The sequence below is a fragment of the Natrix helvetica genome, assembly GCF_964273705.1.
Source record: "Natrix helvetica genome assembly, chromosome: 2".
NCBI lineage: Eukaryota > Metazoa > Chordata > Lepidosauria > Squamata > Natricidae > Natrix > Natrix helvetica.
Window position 1 is genome coordinate 180,599,905 of NC_138552.1, and position 25,056 is coordinate 180,624,960.

The 25,056-nt window shown below is 35.5% G+C and overlaps 1 long non-coding RNA gene across 2 annotated transcripts; it reads left to right on the top strand.

Moving 5' to 3' along the window:
• Positions 1-8,061: 8,061 nt before the first annotated feature.
• On the top strand, positions 8,062-22,251 carry LOC309387493. 2 transcript variants are annotated; one of them, XR_014174594.1, is made up of 4 exons: positions 8,062-8,241; positions 11,812-11,944; positions 19,320-19,446; positions 21,632-22,251. It is a non-coding gene; the product is annotated as an uncharacterized lncRNA (long non-coding RNA). The 2 variants fall into 2 exon arrangements; XR_014174595.1 differs by lacking the exon at positions 11,812-11,944.
• The last annotated feature ends 2,805 nt before the right edge of the window (positions 22,252-25,056 follow it).

Consider the following 25,056-nt stretch of genomic DNA (forward strand, 5'->3'; position numbering starts at 1 on the left):
TGAAGTCAAATGAAAATATGAATCTCTCTGTGTATAGAGGACATAGATATAGATACAAAGGACCCCATAAGATTTGTATCATGATATCATGATGCACATTTTGTCACCTTGGTTTATAGTGAATATTTATGGTGATAATCGCATTGTACTTGTGTCAAAAACACTGAGGCAATTCCAGATTGAAAGGATTAGCCAGTGACATCACTGTTGCCTGACGGATGCCCAACTGGGGGTTCTTTTCTTGTCCCCAGTAGAAGGTGGAGTGAAGGACAGTACCTCACCCTGGCCCACAGCAGTACTCAGGTCTCGAACATGGGACTTCCAACCCAGTGCCTTAAATAGTGATGGGATTCAGCTGCTTTGCACTGGTTTGGGTGAACCAGTTGTTAAATTACCCCCCCCCCAGTGCTATCAAAGTGGACCCTGGGCACTGTGCTGTGTTGCAATGGAGAAATGGGCAATGAAGCGGCCAGCGCAAGGGAAGGAGAAGGCTACTTTCTCTCTTCTTCTTCTTCCTCCTCCTTTCCTCATGTTGGCTGCTCTGTTTCCCATTTCTCCATTGCAGCGCAGTGCTCAGGACGCACTTTGATAGCGGGGGGAGGGGAGAGTTGGTAGTTTAACAACCTGCTTACCTAGGGTCAGGTTGGCCATTGTGGGAGGCTCATCCCGCATATGTGGTGGAGCTGGAGGATGGGGATAGACCACACCTCCCATGACAGCCAACCTGACCCTGAGCAAATGGGTTGTTAAATTATTTGAATCCCAACACTGCACATGGGCCACCGTGTTCCTTTATATGCTAATAATATAAAGGTGCTATAATCACGAAGAATCGCAAAACCCATGTTGGGAATTGTGAATATAAAAACTTCATTTTTTATATTAGCAAAATATCAAAGTAGCAAAAACTTCATTTTATCCTCATTAAGCTATGGGTGATGATGCTGGCACTAGAAGAACCTTTGGGCTGCTGAGCTCTGAAGCTGTGGCCCCTCAATAACTACTTTTGGTGCATTTTGAAATGCTATATTGATCTTCTTAAGCAGTTATGCCAATTTTAAGCCTAATATTCTACTGAATAAATCTGCAGATTGTGGTGGTTTGCCTATTAGACATAAATTTATGCCACACCTTCCTCCAATTTCATCTCCCAGTTCTCCAGGTAATTGGGGCAAGTTTATCCATGGATGGAAGAGAACAAAAATGGAACAGATATCTGAGGTCCAATGACTTCATCTTCTAATGTTTCAGCTCTTCAAAGTATTGATTAAAACACACCCACTGCATTTTATTGATACATGTTTATAGCAATAAATCTCAGCTTCATGAATTTCAGTTTTCACTAGACATAGGCTATGTTTGATGAAGTGCTTGGAAGAAGCACCAAGAGCTGTCTAATATATATATATATATTTAAAGTTCAGTTGCCATTACCTAACTTCCAGGTATCTTTAAAAAAATGATTTTGCATAACTTCAAGAGCCTGAATAAAATTATGCCATCTCCAATTTCTTCAGGACCATTCAGGACCAAAGTATTTTAGACCATACATCTTTGCAACTTCTGAGGCTGGTTTTTCACTGTATTATCATGTGTCAGAAGAGAAATTTGAATGGCTGTGTTATCTGTGTTTACAGTGCCATAAGGATATGTTATGCTAGAGAGGAAATAATAGTGTTATTTATTATAGCAATGTAATTAGCAGTACTGCTATTGCTAAACATTGCTAAAACCTCTTGTCAGCATCATGTAACTCCGCCATAACTCACTGCGTATTTTATATCCCAAAAGGAGTTATTGACTGGCTTACATGATGCTATCAAACCGGTACTTCTGTGGATTAAATGCAAACCTACTGTTTCAGTAGCCTTGCATCTGTTGCTGAATATTTCCTTTCATCTCTGTACCAAGACAAATTCTGACATTAAAACAGAAGCAGTATATTATGATCCCCAGGCAAGGAATCTTCATCACAACAGAACCTCCAACATGCTGCTGTTGAATTAACCATGCCATGAAAGACATCTTCTGATGACCTATGTGTTGTTATTGTTGATGTTATTGTAGTTTCACTTGCAACTGCTCTTCATATTTTATATGTTGATAAGAATAAGATTGATTATTATTTTGGGAATTCACAAACTGCTACTCATCAAAAGAAAATAAATGGGGAAAATGATCATATATCTGAAAAATAACATAATTAGAACAATAAAAGATAGCTGTGAAATTACAATTCAAGGCTTCAAACATTCATGGGAACAATTAGTCCAAAGCCTTTTGATCTAATACTGAAAAGTTACTAATAATAACAATGACAACTGCAGCTCTATAGAGAGGATGTCTATGGATGGGGTGTGGTGATGCAGTCCACTGCTCACTGTCAAGAGTTCAATTCTCACCAATTCTCAAGGTTGACTCAACCCTCCAGCCTTCCAAGGTGGGTAAAATGAGGATTGTTGGGGGCAATATGCTGACTCCATATACCACTTGGAGTGGGCTGTAAAATCACTATGAAGTGGCATATAAATCTAAGTGCTATTGCTATATGCAAGAATATTGATCTAGTTACTACATAATGAATAAAAACACAGATTTATTTAGGGATAGGAATTCTTGGAGATGCTGAGGCTCAAGTTATTTTAGTCTTTAAAAAAGCTCTAACCAAAAATTATATTAGGGTGCAAACAGCTGACCAATGCAGCTCTGTGAGAATAGATCCAATAGTATTTTGCCTGACAGCAAAATTCTGATGCAAGAAGTTACAATTATAGTTGAAGTTTCTGGGTCATTTTCAAAGATAGCGTACAGAACATTACAACCAAGAGTCTATCAGAATATGAGGTCATCACAGCAAATCAGCTCAAAAGTCTTACATGTACCTCCAACAAAAACAGGCTGAAAATCCTATTCCCAGGCAGGAGAATTACTGACATATAATGTTGTAATCCTTGACTTACAACAGTTCATTTAGTGACCTTTCAAAGTTACAAAAGCATTGAAAAAAGTGAGTTATGACTGTTTTTCATACTTATGACCATTGTAGCATCCCTGAGGTCATATGATCAAAATTCAGACATTTGGCAACTGGTTCATATTTATGACGGTTGCCGTGTCCCTGGGTCATGTGCCCACATTTTGCAACCTTCTGACAAGCAAAGTCAATGGGGAAGCCAGATTCACTTAACAACAATATCACTAACTTAACCATTGCAGCGATTCACTAAACAATTGGGGCAAGAAAGGTCACATAATGGGGAAAAATTCACTTAACAAATGTCTCACTTAACAACAGAAATGTTGGGTTGAATTGTGGTCATAGGTCAAGGACTACCTGTAATCAATGTATAGAACTTTACAGAGGCTAGACACCACGATCTTTATAGGGCCTCCTGGCAAAAGTGGGAATTAGAATTTAGCATAGAAATATCACCCCATTCTAAATCCCAAGAGGTAAAATGAGCATGGAAAATAAAATGGAACTTTGTGGCATCCTGTCAAATTCCCGCCCCTCCTTGTCCTGTCTTCTGTGCCATAGTTATTATAGTTTTAAAAAAGATATCAAAAATGGTATAGAGATTGTCAAAAAAAGACATCAAAAAAGTATAGAGATTAGTCCATGTGATGAATTGTATCCGCTGAGGTGGTGGCAAGGAGAATTCCTTGCCACCACCTCAGCGGATACAATTCATCACATGGACTAATGACACTTTAATACCAAAACTAGGCTTAAAGACAAATTCAAATGCATCCAGTAATCTGCATCATCTTAAAATGACCTACATTAAACTACAAGCTCCTTCTGTGAGAATTTGCTTAACAGGGTAGTATTTACTAAGTGTTCTTACATCCAAAAGGAACTTTATAAAAAGGTAGAAAAATGTTTTAGAAACTTCCCTTTTAAAAAAGGCAGAAATTAATTACTTTTTGAGCCCATCCAGCCAATTCTTAACCATTAGGCTTGATCCTTAAGATGGAAAAGTTTTAACAATGTCTGTGGTGTTAGTGTTTCCAGAAAAGTAGAATTCTTACAAGAATTTTAAATATGCTTAATACTATTATTTAGCCTTTAGTCTATGTAAGAGCTAGTAGCACGGTGGCCTAGAGGTGAAGACGCTCCCCTCCCAATTGGGAGGTTGAAAGTTCAATCCTAGGCAGTGATATTTCTCTATCAGGGCGCAAAGAGAAAATATCTACTGTGAACTCTGTGAAGGCATCAGGAAGGGCATTTGGCCAGTATATGCTCACTTTTATTCAGTCGCCCGACTTCACCCTTACCTTTTTATGACCTATTACAAGGTCATTAAAAAAAAGTCTGTAAAAGCTAACAAGAATGTTTTACAATTCTGGAAATCAGAAAAAAATAAATCCTAACTTAACTGAACTTAACTGAAAACGTTAATAAAGACAGGAACTTGGTAAGGACAACGGACTGAGTTGAGCTTAGAGCAATTTCGTAGCACAAATATTAGAATACAAATCAAAATGAGGATTACGCTACTGAAAAAGACTAAGATCATTTAACCAAAGACTAGTTAAATCTGGTAAAATCTGTTATAATTGTTGTGAATTTAATCTAACATGGTAATAGAAATTTGTTTTATCTATCAACAAAATTAAAAAGTAGCAGTAAAACACATTGTTCAAACATTATACAAATGGTCCTTGTCTAACAAGCTCAACTGAGACAGGAAACTCATTAAATGATCGAGCCACTAAGTGAAACCCCAACTATGCTTAAGATTTTATTTCAGATTTCCTTTGCTTTACAGCAAATATCATAAAGGCAAGAATTGATTGCAGTTATATTTTCATCACTATTATAACTAGAACGTTTGATAAATGTGTGTATAATTATACTACATGTATAATTATTGCACAACAGGCCTTTGAAAGATTAAGAGATTATTGTAGATCATGAGTGTCAAACTGTTGGCCCGCAGGCCGGATGCATCACACACAAGCCATGCCCACCCCAGCTCCACGAATGGGAAAAAAGTCGAGAAACATCATGTGATGGTAACGCCTCACAGCTAGTTTGTCACCCGTGTTGTAGATGCTACCAGCAATAGGGAGTAATCCTACTCCCTATTCCAATGCCCAGAGATAAGGAATATATATTGTCCAATTTAAAAAAGGAAATATTCACATCTGATAGGTTTTAAAAGGATTAAATAATATCTATATAAAATATTACTTCTAACATGGAAACTTTTGTATGCATCATTCACTAATGGTAGATTACTTATATAATTGTTAAAATAAATCACCCAAGGTCCTTTAAAATGTGACCCAGAGCCTTTATATATTTAATGGAGAATGCTTATAAAATGCATGAACCATTAACAACAAAACAAGGCAGAAATAGATCAAAAATTGATTCAAGCAGCAGCTTTTCTTTCATATGTTTTACTGATAATTATCATTATGAATCAAATCGAAATATTCTCAACAAATGCACTAAAAAGGCCATTGAAAAGAAAAATATTTTTTTAAAAAAAATCAAAAAGGAAATGCAGATGTTACATGATTTCAAGAGAAATGTATTTCAAAAGATAATGTTAATATGCTGGAATGTAACTATTTAGGTAAAAAAAATGTGGCCTGCGGTGGAAAGAAGAAGGAAAAAAATGGACTAGAACATCAGAAACTTACCGGAAATGTAGATAAATTTGTTCAGTTGAAAGATTTATTATTATTGCAATTACAAAATTACGACTGCTTTCATTTACGTTGGAAACAATAGCAAATCAAAATTGTGTGATTTTTTTTAAAAAAATATTATTTAAAATTGAAGAAGGAAACATTTTCATTCCTGGATATAGGAATAATTTTTAAATGAATGATCTCCCCCCCCCCACTATCTTGATAAACCTAGTTTACTAATTCTAGTAAACTAATTCTAGTAAACTTCCTGAAAATATCATATAATATATATTATTCTTTTATTATTATTACTACTAATAATAGTAAGAATAAGATTCAAATAATTACATGGAATTTACCTGAAAAAGAAAAGCAATATATGCACCAGTGGTGGGATTGAGCCAGTTCGCACCACTTGCGGAGAACCGGTTGTTAACTTTCTGAACAGTTTGGTGAACTGGTTGTTGGAAGAAATCATTAGGACAGAGAACCAGTTGTTAAATTATTTGAATCCCACCACTGATATGCACTAAACAGCAATGTTCACTATTACTGTTAAATCTATTAAATACTTTGAATTGAGTTAACAAAAAATGAAGACCTTTTTAGGAATAATTCTTTACAAAATATCATTTGTGAATATTAAAGTAAAAAAGGAATATTTCACCAAGGGTTAACTTTCTATCAAATTATTCCAAAAGGACTTGAAGATAAAGAGAGATTGGTAAAGATCAATAATTAACTTCAAACAAAACAGCAAATTCAAGACCGAGAATTAAATTTTGCAAATGGTAAAGGAATTAGTTAATTGATGAAAGCAAACCAGAAATAATATTGAAAGAAGCAACTTGAAGAAGCTACTAAAATACTAAAGGAGCTATTATAATATAGACTAATATGTCACTTGATAAATTCATTGTTCAGCAAAGATAAGATATACTTAATTAACCTCCCAATCTTCCATCCTAATAAGATTGGTTATCAATTTAATCCAGCATATTTTGATGATGCAGCTGCTTTAGAAGTAGAATGTTAAGAAATACTGCCATGATAGAATAACCCATCCATGATTAAGCTTCTTCCTAGTTCTCATTAAGTTAGCTATTTGCTGCTGCCCTGAAGCTTAAAATGCTTATTCCTAAGAGAAGTATCTGATGTTTTGGCAGGCAGAATGTTAATACAGGCATCATATACTTAACCAATGGCTCATTGTTACCATTATTGTGTAATTCCTATTGGAAAAAAATATTCACTTCTGTTTAATGATGGTGATGTGCATTAGTTTTGCAGTTACTATCAACTAATTAGAAGTGAAAAATGGTTTGTCTTGCACATAGATTATTTTGCTTAATTAATTACAGTACTGAATCTTGTTTGCGGGAAAAGGGGTGAACAATGAAATTCACTAACTTTTTGATGTAATATCATATTATAATTGTGGTTCGGTATCTATTTAATTTTCCTCAGAATATGGTTACATGGTTGTTTTTAAAAATTATGATGCTATTTAAGAGGAAAAAAATAATTAATCAAATCAGTAGCCCATCTAGAAAAGGATCAATTCCTTTCAGGAACATGCCAGAAGATCCAAAATATCTGGAATATGAACACCATATGTTACTTGCTACTCCTGTATTTCAAGTTTAATCAGTGTAATATTTCAATGGATTCCAGAAGTCAAAGAATGCTCAAAATGAGATTGTCAATAGTTTTGACAATTGACTGCAATATAAGTATACTTTACATCAGCTATGGGTATTATCTGGGTGATAATGGACATATCAAATATTATTAGCTAATATTTTCAACTCATCTAATTAGATTCATCTTCCATAATGCTTTCTGTCTGCCATTAACTAAGATACACATTTTGAAATTAAGTTCACAAAACAGTTTATTCTGTTCCTAACAAGTGGATGGTAACACATATTGCCCTCAATTAAGTCAACTCACTTTTACCTATCCTGAGTCTTATACTTGTGATGGAAAACAACAACTTTTATTTTCTCTCTACCCACAAACTCTACTTCTCCCACTCCATAATGTACACACTATGTCTCCATTCCTACCTTTTATGAGTATTTGGGTGATAATGGACATATCAAAACTTCTGAAATTCAATATAAAATATGAGTAAATCATATTAATTTTTAGCATAAGTGGTGAAGATTTATGTTCAGTTGATTGGAACCCTGGAATTCTTGATTAGCAGGAAGACAAAAAATGCAGGGGTTAGATCTGTCATCTCCCTGATCAAAAATTATCAAGTTGGCTAAGTGTCTTTGTTTCAGAGGAGATAAATCAGGTTGTAATATATTTACAGCATAGTAACCATGCTATTGGAATCTTTGGTTCTTGGTATAAAAAAAACCTCAATGCTATTCAACTGATTGTGTGTTACTTTTCACTAGGTAGAGTCCTGGCTGAAGAGGAAAAGGGCAGCTATCACATTATCAAGGGAAATTTTCAGCTGAGAATCAGTCAGTTCAGAACTTGGAGGCAGAAGAAGAAATGAAGGGATGAAATCTCCCCATTGTAGAAGATGTTCAAGGGAAGAGAAAGCCATAACAAAGATAAAACCACGGAAGGCTAAAGGTGAGATGAACCTCTAGAGAGTTAAACTTCCAGAAATGTTGCATCTCCAGAAGAAAAGAAATCGTGGGCAGTTCTGAACAGAAATCCCTGAAGCCCTGATAGAAAAGGGAAAAGAAACCAGATTCTCTTGATTTTAGTGTTTTAAATATGTGAGAAGAAAATATAACTGAATTATTGCAACAATGTCGGGTTCTTTTTAAAGAAATTGTAACAGTTTAAAACAAATATCAAAGAACATTTCTTTTTATACCAAAATTACAAAATAAATATCTCTCCTGTTATTGCATTTCTCTCGTGTTGGAAGACCTTGGTTGAAAGGATTAGCCAGTGACATCATCATTGCCCAGTGGATGACCTGTTGAGGAATCCTTTCATGTCCTAGCAGGAGCTGGAGCAAAGGATGGGAGCTCATACACAAACCCCATGGCAGCACTGGGGTCTTGAACACAGGCTTGCTGTTTGTCAAGCTAGCATCCTGACCATGCTTCACCATAATCTCCTGTTATGGTGTGTAAATATGATATTTCTAAAAAAATTAAATTTCTGTTTGTCCCATGACTCAGCAAAATTACCAATTAATAAAAAGTGAACAAGGAAATATTTAGGGATGTGATTTGCCTCTTTAAGAAAAGTATATTTTTTTCTCCTGAGATTGTGCAGGGGTCTTAGAAAAGACGTAATTCATTTAAAGAGATGCTGATAGCAATAGAATATTTACCCATATTTACTGCAAGGTATCTACTTGGCTTTAAATTGTAACTGTAATTCTTAAACAATGAAGCAAATGTAGTGAGGTACTATTCAAAAGTATATAGCAGATTGCTTGTTAGAAAGAAGAATATCTATGAGGAGTCTAGCTTATAGTGGACTACATTTTTTAAAGGTGGTACCAATCCATTGAAGTATGAATATCTTCTTCTTCTTCGTAGCATATTCCCACAAGTGCAGGGTCTGCTTTTCAGATCACTGAATGCCATTTTGCACAGTCAGCTGCATCTCCAGGACGCAGGCCAGTGGCTTCCATATTTTTGTTGATGGTGTCTTGCCATCTCTGTTTTGGGCACCTGCAAGGTTGCCGGCCATTGACTTCTAGTTGGTAGGCAGTCTTGGCAACAGTGGAAGGGGCTGCTCTTAGGAGGTAGCCATACCAGTGGAGCCGGCTTTCTCTAATCTTCTCTATAATTAGCGCCACACCAAAATGTTGTCGAAGTATGGATATATACTGCTTAAATTGATCTAAAATTAAGAGGAGTACCTTAAGTAATATGCCTTTTGTTTTTGTAGTTCCAGTTATGTTTATCTTTATTTCTAACTTTATTTCTATCCCACCAGTTTCTGATAAAATCCTACCTTAAACATACACATATCTCTAAACATAAACACAATTTAAACTTCAACAATTCATATCCCATACATTTTAGACATATGCTTGCAATTTGCCATGGAAATTCATGACAGAAATGTGGGTGTCAATTTATTTTTCATATATTTTACTAGGCAGCTTTAAGTCTGAACTACTATGCATGCTCTTCCTTTATAAAAAAAGACTTTTACGGTTGTGGGTAATATGATTAAAAACATGCATTTTAACAAAAAGAGAAATTATTAAAAACAAAAAGAACTTTTTGGTTATAAAATAAGATTTTGTTATTAACAGTTTACATGTTTAAAGAGAGCATTAAGGACCACTTCAGGAAAGTTCTACTACATGATTTGTTCAAGGTCTCCAAATCTACAAACATTAATGCAAAGCTACAGTTTCTAGGATTCAGAAGTGTGCTAAATATGACACAAAATTAGAACCATATTATAGCACCTAGTGATTGACTGATATCACATATGGATCCCCAATTACTGGCAATGACTATCTGGGAACAAACATCTAAACTAGGGTAGACAACATGGTATACATGAGCACTATGATAGAGTTAGATCAAGCTCTAAAAGAAAGGATGAAATTTAATTAAATAATTAAATATTAAGCAGACATATTATAAAGCACAGTATTAACCCCTACTATCGCATTGTTGGCACTGTGACTTTTGCCTTCCTGCATTCCATGAGGATGATAGTTCAGCTTTCGATAAATTAGAATTTTGTGATTGGTCATGCCAACCGTGGAATCCAACAGGCAAAATTCCTATGGCAGCTGTTTTATTTGCATAATCAAATGCTTTCATATACCAATGTGCTTGCACCCCAAACATTGCCTACCCTTCATCTAAACAGCCTATTAAATGCTTTAAGATCAGAGAGTTTTCTAACAACTGCTTTATGAATGGATGGGGAAATGGCAGATATTCAATTTGACAGATTATAAGATTAAGAATGCAGAGCTGTTAATTTTGCAAATCAGATCAAGAGATGGAACTGTTTCCATTCTATAAGAATGCACAAAGCAAATCTCATTTTTCTATAGGCAAAAAGATATTTTTCTTGAAGGTAGAATTTATTCATATCCCATTCCTTGCAAGTAATCGAATAATTTATTATTCAGCTAACAGTCCTTCACACACAACTTAGTAAAACTATAAATACTTTAAAGACAAAGCTAATATATCACAACTCCACAAGCTATGAGCTCAGAATGGTTATGGTATCTACAGTAACTGACTAATTTAATCCTGATCCTTAGAGCAGACAGACCTTTTGTAACAGAATTTATTTCTGTCAGACAAAGGATAGAATTCATAAAATCAGACATTTCTTCAGAACTAAAGTAAACATTGAGCATAATTTCTATACATGTATTCAACCGAAGAAACAAAAGAATACCTCAAATGTTCACACTTATTAGAATTAAAGAAGCAAAACTGCATCAGTGGCTTAAAAAAACAGTGGCAACCTTACTACTATGGTAGCCGTGTATATGAAAGCTTGTACACAATTCAGGAGACTTAAGGCAAGTCATGTATGGATAAATTGAACAATCTCACTTTTATTTGAGGCAAAGACAGCGGTGGTATTAATTTATCTTCCTTACTAGTTCACAAATGTCAGCCTTCCGTGCATGTGCTTTGGCTTAAAAAGTGTCTAAATGGGATGGCAGAGAGCTGGGGCGGGTGGGCAAACCCACCCGTGATTTCTGCTACTGGTTCAGGTGAACTGGTTCGAACCAGCAGAATACAACCTCTGGGCAAAGAATATGGGCTCTACTAGTTAAGGCATGGGATCTATAGCCTGGCTAGTTGATTTAAAATTAGCCAATGTACTTTTGGATTGTTTACATTGATTGATAGGAGCTTGGTCTTTCTCTAGGACTATTTCAAGATTCAAGGACATTGATCTGAGATTTTTTTTTTGCATGCAATCATGAGTTCTACAACTAAGTGAAGGGAATTATGTTACCCTATCCCTATTCAGGGTTGTTGTTTTTTGTTGTTGTTGAGCAATCTGGCCTTGAATGTAAAATGATTTGCAATGTCTTGGAGGCTGATTGGAAGCTACAGTTCAAGCTATCACTTTCCTCCCTTTGATGATTTTGGGAGGAAAAAAAATATGTGAGTGGAAAGAAAATAATTAACCATCCCCTTTCCTTATTATTTCTTGTTTCCTTTTTTTGTTTTAAAGGGGCAGGTTATCTTCCTTGAAAAGAGAGTTTTCCTGTCTTCTGGCTAACAGCAGCAAGCAATTTCAGAGCTGCTGATTCTTTCCCAACTCTATCACTGTGAGAAATCTTCTGCCCATCTTTTTCCATATACCGGTAATTGAAATGTTGATTTGCAAAGGGGAGTAACTGATAACAAATCCAACAACTCGATACTAGATTCTTACTTGCATTTGGAAAAGTAGCTGTCCCAAAAAAATTATCCCGGTTGGTTGCTCTTTTCAGTAGGAAAGGCTGTTATGAGGAAATCTTTATATATATATTAGTAATCACTGAGGGCATCCATTATCTTTGTTCATGGAGAGAATACATTGACTTTGCATATACAGTTGAAGGCATAACGAGATTCTTTAGATAGATAAACTTTTAGTTAGATAAACTTGCCTATTTGTGGCATCAAAGTGATTAATTGACTGACTGAATTACTGAGTGTGTGAGAGAGACATACCAGAGATAACGATAATATCTTTCATTAGAAGAATTCAAATTGATTAAAATGTTCTCTGAGCTTTTGAAGCATGCAAGTTTTACTCTTAAGTATAAATGTTAGAAACCCAAATAAAATTACATGGATTTTTTTTTTTAATGTATTCAGACTTTAGTCATCAGTTGCTCTTTTGCCCCAAGAAGAAAAGAGATCTTTAAGTAGGCTTTGTGAAAGTTATAAGCATTTAGGTTGATTTACCTCCCCTCCCCCTAAAAAGTGTTGATTTATCAGAATAAAATAAGTTTGGAATGAAACTGAGAAAATGAACTTTTTAGGGATTTCTTTGATAGAATGTATATAGTTGAACTAGCTGTACAGTACATATTATCTGGATTTATAGTATGTTTGGTTGTTTTGTTCATAAGCAGTATAAGCAAGGTAATATCATATTCTGTTGAATTTATCAGTGGATCTTACTATCTGTATCATATATACAGCATTTCTGTTGGCCATTTTCAGCCTTCTTTAGAGTTAATACAGGTTAGTCTCTATTAATCGGTTAATTAATCCCATGAAATGCTGACATTATTCAATTGACGTGTTTCAAATGTGCACTATTCCAATTTGCACGATTTCAAGTGATATTTCTGTTGAAAAAATAGGGTAATTGGTTCTAGCTTGATCGAAATAGGTTATTTACCATATTTTTTAAAACAATGCTTATTGTTTATCCCCCTTTACTATTTTACAATCTTTCATTAACAAGCATACTGAAATTATAATTTATGAAATTATAAATCCATATCTAAGGCATGTTTGCTACCTCTTAAAAACTGCTTCAAAAGGAGTCCCTTGTTTTCTGAGTTTTATTCAAATAACATTTTTGCACACACAGCAATTAATCTCTAAAACCAGAGGTGGCTGCTGCGGGTTCAGACTGCTTCAAGCGAACAAGTAGTTCTGACCAGAGGATGGACCCCCCTCCCAGTGCTATCCCATCCTATGTAATTGCTGTATGTTTTCTGCCATGCACGCTCCTATTTCCACGTTCTGGGCGAACCGGTTGTTACAATATGTGATGCCCACCTCTGTCTAAAACTGTAGTGGTAACAGCACATGCAGTTCTCCTTAACTGCATCTGGGCTCTCATTGAATGCAATCTAGTATCAATGTACTAAATTCATTAAATTGAATATTGCATTATTTGAACTTGAATTCATTGTGATCTACCTGAACATAAAGGTTTGAAAGTGGCAGAGGAATGACAGCTAACCTCTGCACATTCAGCCAAGAGGATTGAAAAAATAGGTTTATCTATTTTGGCTTATGTCCACTATAGCTCTCCATATGATTTAGATCCATAATCAAGGAGAATTGTAGATCACTCAGATTTTCCAGGTAAGAAAGCATGGAGAAAGTAGCGAACAACACAGTGGGTACTCTGTCCTTTAACCATTTTAAAGCTTATATTATTTTATGAATGGCAGAAGAGATTTGAATAAAGCGAGATTAGTGAAAACTACTGCCTTCCTAAAATATTTCCTTGCTCATAGATTTAAGTGATAGCAGAAGCATTCTGCATGACTAGTATTGGATCATGACTCAGACCATAAATGTCATTAGCATCCATCATATAAAGCTATTTCCATTTTCTAGGATATTGGAAAATGCTGATACTTTCTCACACTCTCTTTCTCTCTCTCTCATACACACACACCAATGTGCATACATACACACTGACCATTAATAAACAAATAATTTAAATGATTACCACTGAGTCAGAAGATAATCTTTGGTGAATGAGTGAATGAATGAATGAATGAATGAATGAATGAATGAATGTATTATGTACTCTGTACATAAATATATGTACACACACACACATGCACACAATACACACACATACCTGCACATCTCTCTCTCTCTCTCTCTCTCTCTCTCTCTCTCTCTCTCTCTCTCTCTCTCTCTCTCTCTCTCTCTCTCTCTCTCTCTCTCTCTCTATCTATCTATCTATCTCTCTATCTCAGGAACTTGAATTACAGTTTTATTAAGACAATATTGATTATTTAAATATATTTTTCTCAGCAGGGAGATTTAGAATCAGCTGCACCATCTTATTAAAACAAACTCTTGTTTTTTAATTATACCCAAGCTAATAAATTATCTAATTTCCTATGGGGATATAGTTGTGAAACTGAGTGTTGATATTTCCGTTTGTTACTCTTTAGCTGAAACTTTCCAAACTCTAAATATAGATGTACCCCAATAGATTTCATTGAAATAAATGGGTTACAGTATTTTATAATGTACTTAAACACAAAGCATAAGTTTATCTGTGTGATAAATGTATGAACTGCTTCTGTCTGTTCACACAGGAATATATTCTTTGATATTAGAAGCAAAACTTTCTGTACTTGTTCAGGAATTCTCCTGCTAGAAAAGATATTTTTGGGCAGCAGAAAATCTGAAAAAATCACTGCAGCTGTACAACTAAAGATACGTCCAAGGTTGTTGAAAACTTGTCATTCTTGTGCAAGGTACAACATGAAAATAAGAAATAGTACAGTAAATTCAATGTATGAATTCATACACTACAATTCTTTTTCAGACTTTTTATCTCGCGTATGATTAGGAGCACAATTTCATTCATTCACAACTTTCCCTGTTTCTTCTTCCTCTCAGTCCATTAACTCTTCTTTTGCAGTGGTCCTTCACTTTCCTCAACAATCTGCATTCATTCAGCATTCATTCACTCCTGACCATATTTCTTCTTATTTTGCCATCCACAATGTATTTTAAATATTTTATAAAGTACTTGAAGAACTTCCTTTATATGTTTTGAAGAAAAATGCTTTATTATTTTATTTATTTGTTTATTCATTCATCTATATAGTTGCTTAGCTCACATACTTGACCCTAGGACAGTGGTAGGTCAAACTCAAGACTTGTGGGCCAGATGCAGCCTGCAAAGTGGCTGCATCTGGCCTGAGAGGCTGTCCTGATCTACCCAATGTAAAGAGGAAAGATCAGGCCATCATGGCTTCAACTCAGTTTACCTAGTGCGAAGAGGAAACATGCCAGCAGTTTGGGGAGTGGTGTCAAGTTGGCCACACCCATCTGGTCAGCCACATCCACCTGGTCGGCCACACCCACCCAGCCCACCAAGGTCAACCCCAGCCCTGTTGGACACCCCTGCCCTAGGACGTTCACAGACTAAAACAACAAAAACATCAACCAACTAAAATGTAATCGTTTCATAACAATTAAAACTTAATACTTAATTTATGAGATAGTACAATCCATACAATAATTTACAATGCAGCCAACTAACAATCTGCATTCCATCAGGGCATCCCCAGTCAAAATGACAAACCAATGTCTTGAGAACCTTCCAGAAGGCCAACAGTTGGTGTGGGGGAGGATGATGTTCCAAAAGGCAGGTACTATGACACAAAAGGCTTTTCTTCTAGGTCTTGTTAGATGGCATTCTCTAATGAATGGGGCATTTACCATGCTTCTCCTGCCAGACTGATGGGATAGCTATCAAGTAGTTCCTCAATTAACCCTCCACCCCCTTGTAGGACTTTATAATCACAACCTTGAACCTGGAAGCAAAATGGCAATCAATGGTCCTCATGGAGCGGAAGTGTAACATGCACTGAATGATGGGGTCTTTTAATTGCTTACACTGCTGCAATTTGCATCAGCTGTTGCATTTAGACGCTCTTCAAACATATTACAGTAATTCATTCTTGAGGAGACCATGGCATGAGTGCCTGAAGATATTATGTGAAACATCTGCTCAAATATCAAACTACTACGCTTGTTGCCATACAGAATGCTTCACTATTAAATGAAAATACTTCTTTGTTCACTTTGAGTCTAAAAATATTATGTTTAAAGTTCCGTTCTCGAAAAGGTAACATTCAACTCCATAATACATAAAGTAAACAAAATAAACAGCAAAAAGCGGGTAACTTATTCAGTATGAGGCAAGACAAGGAAAAGGGGAAATCTGACCATCAGCCCTAAAATCATTTATGGAAAAAGAAATGCTGTTAATATCTGTAACCGGCTGGAGATTAGCTGAATGTAGTCAAAATCCAGATGGAATGTTTTTAACTTAACAAACTACATGTAGCATTTTTGGTTTTGTTTTACCATTATTGAGTTGATGGTTTATTTTAAAATAAGGATTTCACCTCGGAGACGTACAGTTGCAGATTGCCAAGAAAGATCTTATGTTTAGTTCAAAAGTTAATCAACCAAGTGCAGGTTGAACTAAGGACAAAATGTACTAGTTGATGAGTTTTGCATTCAACCTTCTACAGTAATACCAAAGTTTGAAAGACTGCACTTTTCAATCAATAGAGAGCCCCCCAAAAATGACTTGTATGGACATTAGATCTTTGAGGTTTAGGGACAATTAAATGGTCAGGCTAAGGTTGTGCCATCACTTAATTGAGAGCTTGCACAATGTAGGATTGGGTAATATTTTTGAGAGACTAGCTGACAGAGAAGTGGTATGTACAGGACAGGTCAGCCAATGGTCAGCCTTTCTTTGCTGATTTTACTCAATATTAGTTTGTTAGTTTTTATACTCTTTGTAAAACTTTTAATTAAAAAGTTATACTTTAAAAACCCCTGAGTATAATGTACATTTCATTTTATGATAATTGAAAAAAAAAAAGATGAGGTTAACCTGGATGAAAATGAGGTTGCTTTGGTTAAAAAAATACTTTACAGTATCAGGATAATTGAATCTGTATCATAAATAGAGTATGTCATATTTCCAGCTAGTGCTGTCTCTCTGTTTCCCAGTTTGCCTAGGATATTTTCAACAGTAACTCTTGTTCCTTTATTTTGCAGTGGTCCTCAGAGAACAAGATTCTTGAAGTTAAACCTCAAGGATTAAGTGTATTTACACATTGCCTTAGCAGTTTCCTGTTCTTTCCTTTAACACATGCATCTCTCTCAACAAGAGGAACAAGGTGTGCTAGATATGTTCACCACCTTGAGTTATTTGTAAAAATAATAGACATGATATAAAGAGAGAGAGAGAGAGAGAGAGAGAGAGAGAGAGAGAGAGAGAGAGAGAGAGAGAGAGAGAGAGAGGGAGGGAGGGAGAGGGAGAGACAGAGAGAGAAAGAAAGAAAGAAAGAAAGAAAGAAAGAAAGAAAGAAAGAAAGAAGGAAGGAAGGAAGGAAGGAAGGAAGGAAGGAAGGAAGGAAGGAAGGAAGGAAGGAAGGAAGGAAGTTCTCTCAGTTCTGGAGAAGTGGAAACTGATCTATCCTGGATGAAGATGTTAGCTTCTTCTTTTGCTCTTCCAAGGTGGGGTTTTATAGGCTTCCAGTTTGTTTTCTTCCAAAGCCTTCCTGGAGGAACATTCATGTTTTAGGCATGAATTGTGCACATTATATTTATGTAGATCTTCTGGCTATTATAATTTCTTCAATTGTTTATTCGTGAGCTATTTGTTCCATTTTGGGGCAACCTCCATGCTGGCTCCAAGGAATCAATCTTCTGCACTGCATTTTCAGGATTATGCTTTTCTTTCTGACCTTTCCCTGAGCTTTGGCTTACAGATGAGTTGTAGAAATTGTCCTTTTCAGGTTCCATATTCATCAGTTAGATTCCTTTCAGTCTAATCCCCACCTTTATGATTCTCAGTTTTCACAATATGCTACAGGTAGTTCTCATCTTACAAGTGGTCACTTGGTCATTTAAAGTTATGATAGATCTCCTCCAAAGGTACTTATGATCAATTTTAAAGTTTCAATGATTTCCTGTCCCTCCACTGCATTTTGAGTGGTCAGCAACCAGCTAACGCTTATAGCTGTTGTAGCATCTCCAGTCATATGACTGTGATTTACTTCCAGTTTTCAGCAAAAATTCTCCATAGTAAATAATACATAATGATCACATTCTTCACTTAACAACTGTGGATTTGCTTAAATCCACCAAAAATCGGGTCACACACATAGGTGACCTTATTATTGTGACATAAATGGACATGACAGTGTTTCTCCTAGGGAATCCTTTACTTTAATCCTGATTTTGGAAATCAAAAGTTAAAATGTGAGGTTTCCAAAGAATATTTTCAAGTTCATACAATAGAAAAAACATTCTTAAGAAATCCTGGCCTCAGAACCTTAAGACATCCAGAACCCAGAATTTGAGATCAAAAAAACTTTTTTTGAAAATTGTTTTTTTTTTTTAAGAATTGTATTGGTTTTTAAAATTTATGGGAAAAGGGTAGGTGGATGTACAAAAAAATAAAAATAAAAATTGGGAGCTCCATTGTGCTAGAGGTAGGAATCTCTCCAATTCTCACAACATTTTACAGAAAAAAAAAAAAAAAGATAAAAGATAAGCAGAAACAGCATCTTATTATACATTGTATCAACCATGTGTTCAATCATCTCTTTTGCCACTTTCTAATATATCAACAATTAGAATGAAATTCCAGATATATTTATTTTTGTGACCTGAGTCTTTCCATTATTGTTCCCTCCCCCCTGTCCCCAGGCGGAGCCGCAGCCCCTCCCTCCTTCATGAATTTTTTGGTCGGAATCTGATTTGGTCGTGGTCAAAAATGTTCATGACCAGCGGTTTCACTGTATATTAATAAGTTAATAAATGAATCAGTTAATTAGGGCATCTTTCGGAAACTTGAAAACCGGAAAATTGTGTTTGCTTCTTCCAGCATTAGTCACACGATGAGCAAATAAAGAATATTGGCATTGTGGGAATGGGTCGACTCTCTTAATGCATCTGCACTACCATTTGAAACAGCACTGAAATCTCCTTCCCAAATACTGTTTTTTTTTTTAAAGTTTTGACAAAACTAAACTATTTTCTGAAAATCCTCTTTAAAAACGTGTGGAAACATCTTTTTTTGCTTTGTAATTTTGGTGCTCCTTTACAAGCTGAGGCAACTTAAGAGAGCAGTAGATATAGGGCGTGTACTTTACAACTCAACTCTCCCATCTCCTGATGTTCTGCTATTTTTATGGGCTACGTGAAACTGTCCTTCTCCCGAAGATAAAACTCTAGATGCCTGTGCATAGAGTGAGCGTAAGCTTCTTCCTCATCTCTGAATGAGGAGAAAATGCTGGCATGATGAACAGAGCTCTCAGCAGGACAAGTATTACATCTCATTGCACTCGTGGTGAGTTCAGTTGTGGATAAATCTGGAATTTAATAGGCGTCACATTGTTACTTTTCAATCCAGTTTTTGGCAGTAACTTGTAAGATTTTTAGGTAATGGCCTATTCCTACTGTTATATGTATTTATCAATTTTCTTCTATTTGGTGCTAAAAAGAGTTGATTTATTTCAAAGATGTTTTTTATTCGTAAGATATTTTCATACTTTTAAAAACTACATTCAAATGTTTTGCATAGCACACTAACCTGCAGAAAAATTGCTTGTTGACATTTTGCCACTGTTGTTCTCATGTGTATTTGGGGAAAGAGGATGAGAATAAGGATGAGGAAGAAAGGGAGGGAGGGAGGGAGGGAGGGAAGGAGGAAAGGAAGGTAAGATAGAAGGTTTATAACCATAACTTGCACTGTGATGGTATGCACGTCATCTTCATAATATCACTACTGTAGTTATAGTTATGGTATGATGAAATTTTTTTTAGAAGTCTTCAATGTAGTTTTTCTCTAAATATATATTTAAAATGTTTAAATTTTATAGTTTGGACTAAGCTTGTATGAATTAAAAAGAAAAACCAGCACACTTCCTGCATTAACTGGGTATTTAATACATTTTATCTTGCTATATATAACAGACAGAAAAATGCACACACAAACAGTACTATGTGAGCATGATTGCTTATCTCTATTATTACATTTATCTTCACTTGTGAGGAGAGATACAATAATTCACTTGTGGTTACGACACTTGTGAATTATCCCTCTTCACAAGAGGAGATATATGTCATAGGAGAGATCAGTTTCTGTGCGTGCTTTCCCAAGCATACAGGAGATTTATTAGAGGGTTATTATTGGTATCTATCTTGATGAGATACAGATTACTTCCTCAGGGCTAATGAGGGGATCCTGTTTTGTGCAGATAAATTTGATGTTGTTAGTACAACTTGAAATTTCATGTTATATGCTTTTCTATAAAATAAATAAATCCTAGATTTTAAATCTACACATAACCTGGCTTTAGGTTTGTCCAGATTCGAACGGATGGCAGTTGGCCTCCATATGACGCAGAGGCCAAAAGAAAGGTGGAAACCTGGAGTTATCTTTGGTTTGCAGATATATAAGTGGCAGCATTAACTGGGATATTTTGCTTCTGTGTTTAACATAATAATTGAATAATAGGCTTGGAAGGGACCTTGTAGATCATTTAGTCCAACCTCCTGCTCAAGCTGGAAACTCTATACCATTTCTGACAAGTGACTGTCCAGTCTTGAAATCCTCCAATGACCCACAACTTCTGAAGACAAACTGTTCCATTGGTTGATGGTTCTCAGAAATTTCTCCTTATTTCTAGGTTGAATCGCTCCTTGATCAGTTTCCATCCATTGTCCCTTGTCTGGCCTTCCGCAATCACATTCTGCCCATGTAGTCACCCTACTAGCTCCTGAAGCTCTGAATGAGTATGACATCTTTCACCATCTACCTTAGGAGCCATTTACAAACTGGAAGTTTTTTTTCAGGGGAAACACAAGAAGGAAGAGATATGCCCAAGTATTCATACAGAGGTGTATGCATGCAGGTGTGGATTTTCAAGTGGTTGATATGATTTTATAATCCCTGGAGACTTTGTGGCCATTTCCTGATCCAGACACTAGTGCTGTTTTTAGCATCTGATTCTTCCCCTACTCTCCCTTATTTATATTTTTTTAAAAAATGTTTTTGCATGTATTTTACCCTACAGATAGTTAGGCTATCGGTAGCTAGTATATTGATGCTCTTGATTTTATCAATTTGCGTTCTCATTATTGCTATTGTGTTGAACCGGGAGATCCCAACAGTCTAATGTAATAACACAGACAAGAGCAGAAAATCTAATTAATTTGCATACAGAAATATTCAACGGCGCAGAACTCCCTGGAACGGGGCATAAGTGAAATGGGATACAGCATAATGTTGTGCTTTTCGAGTTGGTAGGAGTATTTCTGTGGATTTTTAATCTAGCAGGAGAAAGTCGGGCTGAAGTACAGCCAAAACAAGTGGGGGGAAAAAATCTTATTATAGATTCTTTAGGTATCAGCATTGCATAATGCTGTAATGTATCACGTTTCATTGTGGCACTTTCTCCCATTTGTCAATTTGTGTCACATTGCTATATCTCAAAAATAACAGCGTTTCTTCCTTTTTTTTTTCTCTTTAGGAAAGCAAATGGACACAAAAGATCTGGCATTGAAAACAAGGATATTTCAAGGATCAGCATCTTAAATAAGAAGAAATTTAAATAAACATTTCAAGGCTCTTTTATCAGGAAAATGACAGTCTTGGTTAAAATGATCTCCAGCCTAGCTAAGATATCCAAGAAAATATTGTTTTCTAGTTAAGACTTTTCTTCGTTACTATATAATTTTGTTTTAAAACGTAGTGAGTAATACAGCGTTTTCCTCATCAGCTGTAAGCATTCTAATTTCATTTATTATCAAAATACTATATCGTATTATTCAAACACTATTTGTTTAAAAAATAAGTAGCAGATGGGATTTATTCACAATTATCTATGCTTATCTGTACTGGATGATGACCATAATAAAGATGCGATTTGATATGTGCTTATCTATTATGGTAAAGTCAGTTACTGGGACATAAATTCCATGAAATTCTATTACATGGAGACAGAGATAATGTACCTTTTTTAAAAATCTTACTATCAAGTCAATACATGTGGGGGACATACTGTATGTTAAGGTTTTATTTATGTTTATGTGTGTAAATATATAAATATGTGGTGAGTATTCATGATTTTGTGTGTGCGTATGTCCCATTATTATTAGGGCCTTATTATTCTACAATACAATACAATACAATACAATACAATACAATACAATACAATACAATACAATACAATAGTAGAGTTGGAAGGGACCTTGGAGGTCTTCTAGTCCAATCCCCTGCCTAGGCAGGAAACCCTATACAATCAAAGTCCCAAGAAGAGATAAAAAGCATGACTCCATGTCTATGCTTGATAGGGCCAAAGTAGTTTGTGAACACACTTGTTCTGTGCGATATCCTTGAGATACTGAATGGGTGAAGGAATTTTGATTTATTACATTTGTTTGCCCCCCATCTCAGCCCAAGGCAACTCTGAGTTGGCTACTCTCAATAGACAGCTCCAGGTCAGAGGAATGAGCTGGTGATTTAGATCTGTGGACATGATATGGCAGCTTCAAGATACTTCAAAGAAACAGGCTTGGGAGGAATTGAAGGGGATAACAGAAGACTGCCAATAAACCACATTGGACCACATCTTATAGCAAAGGAGATGGATGGATCCTATTGGGAGGATTATTTTTTAGTGGGGAGAAGAGTTGATAATTTTATGGTGTCATAGAAACATTTAAAAAAATACAGGTAGTCCTCGACTTACAACAGTTCATTTAAAGACTGTTCAAAGTTACAACGGCGCTGAAAAAAGTGACATGACCACTATTCACACTTATAATTGTCTCCATGGTCATGAAATCAAAGTTCAGACACTTGGCAATTGACTCATATTTATGATGGTTGCAGTGTTCGGAGGTCACATAATCGCGACCTTCTGACAAGCAAAATGAATGGAAAATCCAGATTCACTTAACAACCGTGTTTCTCATTTAACAGCTGCAGTGATTCACCTAGCAAACGTGGCAAGAAAAGTCATAAAATGGGGCAAAGCTCACTTAATAAATTTTTAACTTAGCAACATAAATTCTGGTCTCAATTGTGGTCATATGTTGGGACTACCTGTATTGTGCTGATAATTCTTGGAGTAACTAGTAGTTACTAGTTACTAGTAGTTACTTAGTAGAGTCATCGTTTTTTCTAGAAAAAAAATTTGGCAGTTTATATTATGGGTTGATATAAGACTTCTAAAATCAATACTGTTCCTCCTCTCGTTTTTTTCCCCCCTGATGCCATCTCATCCCTGTTTAGGGGATGGGAGTTGAGAGTTTTAGGCCATCATTAGGTGTACCTCTGAGCATAATTTGGAATGTTTAATTTATTCTCCATCCCCTTTGCATGACATTTGAGGGGTAATATTTTTAATCATCTCCAGTTTAGACAATGTGATTTTTATTTAGGAACATGTGTTCTTCTGACAAATGTGTAGTTCTGAACAGCAGTTCCAATATATACTAAGGAACCTATAATCCTCTACTCTCCGCTACCATTTAATAGCTAGCAGGGATATGCGGCTAGTTGTTCAGGTTTTTCAGTGTCCAAAATAGAACCAAATATTTGGACAACAGCTCACATTGACAATATTGCAATAGTTGTAGTTAATGTGTCAGAAATGTATTATGCTGCCTATGGCTTGGTATAGACAGTTACTGGCTATTACTGGCTTAGACAATCACCTGTTTTTTCTTCAAAACAAAACAAGGAAGGCTGTGCTTTTCCAGGTATAAATAAAAGCAACTTAAAAATCATTGCTTCAAAATCATTTATCAATAAATAAGCCTTCCATGTAAGACATAAATTATTATTGTGTAATTCCTCCAGATGTATCTTCTGTTATTCGTTATGAGGAGGCAATGATGCAGGAGGGGAATTAACTATGTTTATTAAGATCAGCTTGGACCCAAGAGTGACCTTGAACAGAAACAAACTATCCATCCTACAAGGAATAGTATCATTATGCATGGATTGCTTCAACTACTGGTAAATATATACTTCCACATATACATACATCTGTGTATCAGTGTATATCTGTGTATATATGTTGTATATGTGTCTATAATCCCTAAACACTTAATTGGCCTACCATTATTGGAAAGAAGACAAGTGTGTTTTAGCATGGATATCACAACAAGCCTCCTGTGGAAAAGTCTCCGAACCAAAAAGCCCAGCAATTGAGGGCACAATCCCACCTGATTTTTGGTGAAAACTTATTTTTAATATTCACATTTTTTCAAGGATGGCAACTTTGATGCATGAGCTAATTAAGCCTGTAGATGCTTCATCCCATTCCTTTAGCTGTACTAAGTTGCAATTATTTCAGAAATTCTAAATTCTATGCTTTCTTTTGGCATATACCTTGTTTCATTATGTTTATAAGAACATCTCTATTTATTATGTGTAAAAATATTGGTTTCATATTTTCAAGCTCACTTAAAATGCATGTGCGCGTTTTTAATTTTAAAGCTAATAAATGACTGAGTAATACTCCAATTTTCATCTATTTCCTTCTGTAGGAATCAGCTAATCTTTAATGTGTTTATTATTTAATATTTGTTTCATAATATTTCCATTTTGATGTTCCTAAAATAAACCTGTTGCAATAGATGCAGATATTTTAAAAATCCTCATAGAAACCAAGTGCTTGTGTCCTTTGATCCAAATAATAAAATCAATTCTTACATAGAAACAAGCTGTGCTGTTAAGGCTTTAAACATCATCATAAACCATCGTGAGTCACTCAGTCCATCATCTGTAGGTACAAGATATTTCAGTTCTTTCCCCCAGCAACCATCAATCAAATTTTATAGGCTCACAAATGGCTTGGCCAGCACTCCGCTGTAATACCTTAGCTGTATTTACACAACAAATAAAGTCTATGCAAAAGTCATAAGCTGGTGAGTCCAGCTATAG